This window comes from Nelumbo nucifera, chromosome 5 (genome assembly GCF_055504915.1).
Source record: "Nelumbo nucifera cultivar China Antique chromosome 5, China Antique-T2T, whole genome shotgun sequence".
NCBI classification, from domain to species: domain Eukaryota; kingdom Viridiplantae; phylum Streptophyta; class Magnoliopsida; order Proteales; family Nelumbonaceae; genus Nelumbo; species Nelumbo nucifera.
In genome coordinates, this window is record NC_142653.1 from 44716770 (window position 1) to 44726358 (window position 9589).

Genomic DNA, 9589 nt, shown 5'->3' on the forward strand with positions numbered 1-9589 from the left:
CGGATCTATATTGGATATCCAATGAAATGATCCAAGTCAAATTTCAACCAATGAATATAAAATCTGACAAATTTAAATTCAACTTTGAATCATATGATTTTTTCTATCGAATCGAATTTGAATCCGATCTGATCTGTTTGCGTCCCTAATAGTAGCTAATAAGGTAAGATGGAATCATTTGTTGGCCATAAATTAGAGTGCTAAAAAAATAAAAGAAAAAATAAATGAAAGAAAAAAATAAAATAAGAACTCAAAAAATTAGATTAGATTAACAAAAACAATATGTGCATAAATAAATAAAAAATTAAAGGAAAAATGGAAGATGAAATGAAGAAAACTTAATCAGGTAGCTAAAAATCCAATTGGAAAATAAGATAATATACAATAAAATTAAATTCATTAATTGTATAAGAAAAACAAAAGATGAAAAACTTGATCACCAAAATGAATAACATCTAATGATAGTAAACTGCCTAGAGAATGAAATATTAGCGAAATAATAAATAAATTGATAACTAAATACATACTACAATCAGAATCAAGAGGAGTGGAGAAGAAAATATCCCCTATGCAAAGAAAAAACTGTCATGGAAAAGGGAGTTCTTTACAAAAATATAGTAGTTAATAATATAAAAAGGAATCATTTATTAATTGGTAATTAGAGTTTTGATAACTTCTATGAGGACAAAAATACTGTGTAACAAATTGGATTTATTAAATTATTAAAAAATAACAAAAAGAAAAAGTATCAATAAGAAGCATCTAGAATAAATACAAAATAAAACATTTAAGATTTTCAAAGCTCAACAAGTTTCATAAATAAAAGGAAAAACACCAATTGATATCACATAGAGAAATTAGTTCAAAACAATTGTGTTTCGCCTGAAACATTAAAAGATTAAACTTTGAAATAGCATTCTCTTATTATTTTGTTTTCGTTGTTTCATGTCTTTTTAAGTTTATTTTTATTACAAAAACAACTTACATTTGACTAAATGTGGCTAAAAAACCTAAATAGTTCACATGCAAAAGCAATAATAACAAAAAAACACACTACTTTTCCACATAAGTTGGAGGAAATGTTGATTGCTATAGAAAACACCAATAAAAGATTTTAGACTCTGAACACAAAACACCAACTAAATGAAACTATAATAATTTGATTGAAAAAGAAAATCTTATTGAATAAAACAAATGAAATTGAATATGTCAAAAAATATAAAGGCTATAATAGAAAGATTAATGATTTCCTAAAACATAACTACCTAACATGAAATGAGGGTTCAGTAATAACATAATTAGAAAAAACATGTACATCTAAAATAAAAATTTGTAAAAAAACTGTATACAATCCAAAATAAACCATACCAAGAATAGGGAATACTTATTTTTTTGGATGGCCATTTATTCTACTAATTACACATAATAACACAAACTGCTAATGGCAATCAAAACTGGCCATTAGCAAGTCAACAGCTAAATAATGTTAACAAAAATTTATAATGCATAAAGCAACAATATAATAGAAAAGAAACATTGTATTAAGAGAAAAACAATAAAAATCATATAAATGAGTAATAATACATAAAATAATGGGAAAACCAAGGAGAAAGAGGGCTTTGCCGATATATTGATAAACAATAAGAGGTGCAAATATCCATACAAACAAACAAGAGTAATAGTCTTAACATATATGCACAATAAGTATAAAACAATGAATAAATGTATATTAAAAATCTATTACGAAAGACTATCAATGAACACAACAAGATGAATAAACTGCTTGTTATATCTGTTTATATAAAAGTGAAATCACATCAATCAGTAGGGTTGATTGTACAAATCATATCACATCAAACAATCTTATAATAAAATATAAATATAAAAACGAATGTGCTTGGCAACTTATATTGAAAGAGATTTCTATACCTTACATCAAATATAACATATAGATATCATTTAATACACGACACCCATATATAACATGTATCAAACAACTAACCAACCTTAACATAAGTAGAACTTAAGGATTTCATTAATAAATAAATAGTATAATGAGTAGGATTAAATAATACAATAAATATGATTTTTTACATCATCTATATTATTTATATTCATATAACTTATTTAATATGATATAGTATTATAGTGTATGGTATTATTCTATGATATAAGTTATAAATATAATCTTATGATATTAACTTATATATAGTGCATGTAAGTTAATATATAACATAATATAATATAAGGTATATAATATAAGTCATGTAATATAATTTCATACTATAATATAATCTTATAATATAAAACAAATACACATAAGACTTTAATAAATATTTGCATCGAACTATATATATTGGGAAAGAGATAAAATGTAAGTTGCATTGACCATAAAATATCTCTTGGGAAAGATTATATCTATTCGTCATAGTAGGAAAGATGTTAGGAAAAGGTGTCCTATGGCACTATCTACATCCTTTTCAAATCTCTACCAAAACACTTAAGATTTGGAAAACATTAGAAAATGAATAACACCAATTCAATTCGAACGTTTTAGTTTGTCAACATAGATTGATTGGTCTAAAAGGTATAGCACCCATTTAATTGGAACATTTCGCCCTAGCAACTCAGACAAACCGATCTGCAATGCCAACCTGATGGGTCTAGCCGACATACCATAATCTTCACCGAGCAAATTGTTCACGATAACCATCTGAGGAACCATTACTCACCACCACCCATTGCTCGTTAATATTACAACCAACCAACCTATGAAAACAAGAGAAAGAAAACCATTAAGAGTAGAAAGACAACACAATAAACAATGGAAGGGAAGACCATTTTGTGAAGAGAAGGAAACCACGAAGCATTCTATGAACCCATTCCTCCTTGATGGCACCATCAATCAACCTCTTTCCCTACTAGTGCCACAATCAACCAACCTCCAAAACAATGAAAAAAACAAAGCTAAGAGAACAAAATAAGAAATACAACATCATTGTCAAAACTACAAAGGAGGAAGACCAATCCAACCAAAACATACCGACAAAAACATAAAGATTGGTGCTCTTAGCAACAAGGGAACATAAAAACTTGGTGTCGCAGCCAACCAACCTGTGAAACCAATAAAAAGAAAACCATCAAGAGAACCACCAAAAAACCAAAATCATTAGGAAGGAATTGTTCACGATGATAGACTCAACAACCACTACTCCTTGCTGCCATTGCTCGTCAGCACTACAACCAACTAACCAACCTGTGAAACAAAACAATGAAAAAAGGCAAAGCTAAGAGAACGCAAGAAATACAACATCATCGTCGGCAACAATGTAGCACAAAATCTATAAAGAAAAACCCTAAGGACAAACCTTAACACAAATTTGAAAATGCAAAAAAATTGTAACCAGAAACCCTAATAGAAACTAGAAAGGAGAGAGAGAGAGAGAGAGAGAGAGAGAGAGAGACCTAGAAAACCTAACCCAAAGTAAAAACAAGAGAGATAGAGAAAAAGACACAAATAGTCTTAACAGTAGAGAAATGACAGGAAATAAGAGAGAAAAGGGAAGAGAGGAAGAAGGGAGAAGGTAGAAGAGAAGAAGAAAGATTGGCAACAAGAATAGTGACTAGAGGCGCCAAAATATATTAATATTTATATGGTGACTAAAAAAGAAAGGGAAAAGACCCTTGTACTCTTATTATAACTAAAGTATAATAACAACCACAAAATAAATACTTTAAACAAACCAAATAGACCCTAAGAAGACAAAATAATAAAATAGAAATAAAGTAACTATTTCAACACTCCCCCTCAAGTTGGGGCTGTTAGACAGTTTTGTATGCCCTTAACTTCAATCAGAATGATGTACTTTTTGAGTTTATTGTAAATGAATAAAAGTGCATATTCGATTCATGTTCTCTTGGTATATTTCTGTGTAATACCCATAAACTAGACACTTAATGAGACTCGTGTTAGTTTAGAATATTCACAGCCAATGGGTTGGTCTGGGGAGACCTATCCTGACAAGGCTGACACTGTGGTGCCACCAAGTCGGTTGGGGTGGCCTGTCTCAACTGTCAAGGTGAGACCCTACGCACATACAGTATAGGATTAATTGAATCTATGAACTGGACCAGATTTCCAGTATTGCCCTAGACCTTGGAGATTGATGGACAAAAACTAGAAAGTTACACCCGACCCCTACACTCGATTATGATACTACACTGGGTGTCGGATTGGGCTGTCTTTGATGTACCAATCAGTGAGATCCTTAGCGGGGGTCAAAAGCTGGGTATGTTGGTACAGTCTAAGAATTCATCTAAGTGGGTGATCATAGTGATAGGATCAGCCCCTTTGTCGGACAAAGGTAATGATCGGAGATGCACTCTCACTGATGGAAACCAAGACTGCCGGCAGCCGATTTCAATCGTTGAGATTTGTTTTGCAAAATATATTTTATATGAGATATAAAAGTATATATATTATGGTTTGTAAAATGTTTGCAAGAAGGTTTTAATTCCTGGGATCCATATAAGTAGAGAGTGCAACATTGTTCCTTGCAGCCGAGGGAGAGGTCCTCTCTTGTCGGGCAGTGTATGATCATTATGGGCTGAGAGGTTAAGTGTAAGACCATTGAGGAAAATGCCAGATGGGCTAATCTTGCATCTGCCCACAGTCCCTGGGTGTTACAAGGTGGCTTGGCCTAGGGACCACTTAGGGTAAGTGTTGGGCCCATAGAGCCCATTTGATGGGTTTCAAGGGGTGCACTGTCCATAATAGTGTATTCGGCCAGGCTTTATGACAAAGGCTGGGCCGAACCCATGTGGCTGATGTGTAGATCAATGCTTGGGTCCCATGCTATACAAGGAAGCCCAACTAGGCAACAGTTAGGAAGGTTAAGTGTAATCTTAATGGGCCTAAAGCCCATTTCGAACTGGGCTATTTAATTAGTTAATTATGGGGCGAACTCTGAGATGGATTAGCAGATAGGATAGGGTCTTGACCCTATCCACTCAGAGAGTCCAGATCTGAATGTGATTTAGATCTAGAAACCTCCTAATGAGATTAGGAGAAAGCTAATCTAATCTGTAGATAAGATGAGGGTTTATCCTTATCACCTAAAGAGAGGTCTGATCCAAATATGATTTGGATAAGCAGCTCCTAATTGGATTAGGAGCTGATCTTTTAGGTTAACAAAAGAAGGAGGGGGCGGCAACCTTTAGAAGACAATTCATTCAAATCCTCTTCAGTGCTGAAATCAAGAAGGAAGAATTAAGCATCCCTGCAGAATTCTTTCTTGCCGCCTCCCTATTCTTGCTGCCCTGTTTGTCAGTTCAATCTTCAGTTGTGGAGAAGTCAAGATTCGATCTTGACATCAATTCTTTGAGAAAGAATTGATAGGAAGTTGTATTCACGTGCCATCTTGTTGGTTCTTGCGAAGGACAGAGTTCTTGGAGAAGAACACTACTGATTCTGTTCCATCCTACACTGCGCCATTTTCAGTGGGAGCAGTCTTTGGATCCTTCCTTGAGCGTGAACACCTTCGTTGGGGGATACTATTTATCCGTATCAGGTATAATCCTCTCCTACTCCTTTTTGGTTCAGATCTGATTCAGTTTATGGTTCAAGAATGATCCTTGAAAATATGATTTTCTAAATAGGGAATGCGATTCCCAGTTGAAGGGAGAAAAAAAAATTTGAAATTCGCCCCCTTATTCCGCAATCTTTGGGCGTCCATACGATGGATCTCTCATCCCTTCAGGGGCATAGATGTCAATCATGCCCAACTTGTCACACAAATCATTGTGTTGCACATGATGAAGACCCTTGGTGAAGATGTCCACAAGATGTTCTTCTAAGCTGGCATATGGAGTGCACACTTCCCCACTCACAAGTTTTTCTCTAATAAAATGCAAGTCCGCTTCAATGTGTTTTGTCCTATCATGGAGGATTGGATTAGCAACAATGTTGATAGCAGTTTTATTGTCATAATAGAGTGACATGGGGTTATTAACTACAAAACCCAGTTCACCTAATAGGTTTCTTATCAACATGATTTCAACAACTTCATGAGACATAGCTCTATTATTTTGCTTCAACACTGGACCTAGCCACCACACCTTGCTTCTTACTTCTCCAGGTGACCAAGTTTCCTCCCACAAAGGTACAATATCCACTGGTAGATTTTTGGTCATCAATTGCCCCTGCCCGATCAGCATCTGTATACACTTCTACCTTCAAATGCCCATGCTTCTAGAACAGCAAACCAGCTCTTGAAAACTTCTTAAGGTATCTAAGGATCCTCTTTGCAGCTTCAAAGTGAGTTGTCCTAGGATTGTTCATGAATTGACTAATGACACCCACTACATAAGAAATATCAAGCCTAGTCATAGACAAATATAAGAATGTCCTTACAAGTCTCTAGAACTTCTTCACATCTTTCAAGAACTCCTTTTAGCTGACTCCTAGCTTATGGTTCGGTTCAATTGGTGAATCAATTGGCTTCACCCCCTAACTTTCTTGTATCCTCTAATAGATCAAGGACATATTTTCGTTGGGAAATAAAGATGCCCTTTTGAGAGAAGGCAATTTCAATCCCAAGGAAATAACATAAGGGTCCTAGATCTTTCACTGTGAATTGAGTGGTTAAGAATTTCTTTAGTTTTTGTATTTCAATCTTCCAGTCTCCTGTGATCACTATGTCATCAACATACACAATTAAAGTAAAAATTTTCCCTTCACCTTTCTTCACAAACAGAGTGTGATCTGACTGGCATTGTTTGAACCCCATCCGGTGAACAGGTAAGTGCCCAGTCAAGATTCGCTGCCAATGAAAGAAGAATCCTGATAGAATTCATCTTAGCTACTGGAGCAAATGCCTTTGCATAGTCTACTCCATATACTTGTGTAAACCCTTTTGCCACCAATCTAGCCTTGTACTTTCAACTGTTTCATCAGCCCTATGCTTCACTGTGAACACCCACTTGCATCCCACTAGGTCCTTCCCTTTATGAAGATCCTCCAACTCCCAAGTGCCATTTTTGTGCAATGCATCAATTTATTCCTCCATTACATCTGTTCATTCAGGTTTGGATAAACCTTCTGCCACATTCTTAGGAGTAGAGACACTATTAATGAAGGAAATGAATGCATGAAATGAAGGTGAAATATGATCATAAGACGATTAGTAGTACAAGATCTAACACCCTTTCTCTTAGCAATAAGAATATTAAGAGCATTAACGATAGGGGGATCAATATTAAGAGGTTCAGGCATATCAATCGGAACAAGTGTACCTGGCTAATGAGGAGGATCTACCTCTGGAGAATCCAATGATGTTGGTTGCACAGTTTCAGGTTCCACGGCTCTTGAACTCTTTTGGCTCTTGTAGCAGCGGAGAAAGACACAAATTGGAGGAGAATCAAGAAGAGAAGGTAATTGAGTCTAACCCTGAGTGTGTTTCTCCTCAACTCTACTCTCCTCTGAGGAGAAACCGAGAAGAAAGGTAAACTCTCAAAGAAGGAAACATCCATAGAGACATAGTACTTGCGTGAGGCGGGATCATAGTAATGCTAACCCTTTTGAGATAAAGGGTAACCAAGGAAAACACAAGGAATAGTACGAGTATCGAGTTTACTGTGAGTAGGGGACAAGTAATGAACAAAGCAATGACACCCACAAACACGCATTGGAATGGGGGACAATGGAGCTATAGGAAACAAAAGTTGATGTGGGACCTTATACTCTAGTAACCGAGATGGCATACAATTGATGATATATGCAGCATACAGAACAACATCCATCCAAAACCGTTTCGGAACATTTATATGGAGTAATAAACCACGAGCTATTTTGAGAAAATGACAATTTTTCTTTTCAGTAACACCATTTTGCTGGGGTGTCCTAGCACAAGAGCATCGATGAAGAGATCCATACGAAGGAAAGAACTCTGTGACATCACTATGGAAGTACCCTTTTGCATTGTCCGACTGGAAAATATGAATTTCAGTTTGGAATTAAGTAAAAACCATGTGTTGAAAATCTTTCACAATCTTTAACACTTCATCTCTATATCACATAGGATAAACCCAAGTATATCTAGACTAGTCATCACTCAAAGTAATGAAATACTTATATACAACCTCAGTAGGTACAATAACAAGGCCCCAAACATCAGAATAAACAATATGAAACAGAAATTTAGATCTTTTGTTTCTTAAAAGAAAAAGAATTTCTACAATGTTTGCTCAATTGACATGTCTGACACTGCAACTCGCTAACTGACAAAGAAAGATGACCAAGACAATTATGCCATAAGTGGACTTAACTCTCACTAGATGAACTTAAGGACTCTGTAGCCACAATACCAGCTTTATTCTCCAACACGTAGAGACCATCCACCATGCTTCCTCTATCAATCATCTTCCTCGAGGCCAAATCCTAAAACACACATGAAGAAGGAAAGAAAGTAACTGAGCAATACAAGGAATGGGTAATACTGCTAATAGAAAGTAAATTAATAGGTAATTTAGGGACATGCAACACATTAGAGAGGGTAAGGACGAATGGAAGAGATATGGTTCTTTGGTTGACTATGGTGGAGAATGAACCATCAACGAGTCTCACCTTATCTCTCCCAGAGAGGAGGTTATATGCCTGAAATAAATTTGACTTACCAATCATGTGGTTTGAGGCTCCAAAGTCAATTATTCAAGGGAATCAAATGTATGAGATGACACATGGAAAGCAATGACAGTGTTACCTGATGTAGATCCAAAGGAGGTAAAAGGAGTAGGACCAAAATCCATCTGGTGAAGAGTCCTATCATATAACTCCAAATTGTCACGAAAGGAGTTGATAATCTCTTCCTTAGGGTCAGAACTAGGGTGCTACTCTTGAGTTACCATTGGACTAGTCTCTTGAGATGCCACACTAGTCTCTTGAGTTACCATTGGACTAGTCTCCAAATTGGTTTCTTACTCTGATTAGTTGTTGATTTCTTACTCAATTCCTGTGCCCATTTAGTTTTCCCATGGAGGTCCTAACATGTATCTCTAGTGTGTCTAGTCTTCTAACAATGAGTGCACCAAAGTTTACTCTTGCCATCCACTCTCTTCTGAGAATCACCCTTCTTAAAGGAGCTTCTAACATTTGAATTTATACCTCCTCGGATAGCTAGGGCAACTGGCTCCCCCTCTGCACAATTTATCACACTTCTACTCTCTTTTGACAAAATTAAGGCATAAACCTCCCGAACTGATGATAAGTCTTTACTTCCCAAGATTTGTACCCTAATAGACTCATATGTAGGGTTCAACCCGTAAAGAAAAGCAAATACCTGTTATTTTGAAACAAGTGACATGTATTCCCTTGCATTTTCATCACACTTCCAATTCACATTTTGATAGTGATCCAGTTCCTTCCAGATTGATGTCAGATTTGAGTAGTATACTGAAAGACTTCTCTCCCCCTGCTTGTAAGTAGAGGACTTAGCTTGCAATTGGTATATCTTGGCATAGTGCCTTTGCTCTAAATAAGTAGATTTTACTTGCACATATTTCACAAGTTATTTCAACCCATATGAACATCTTC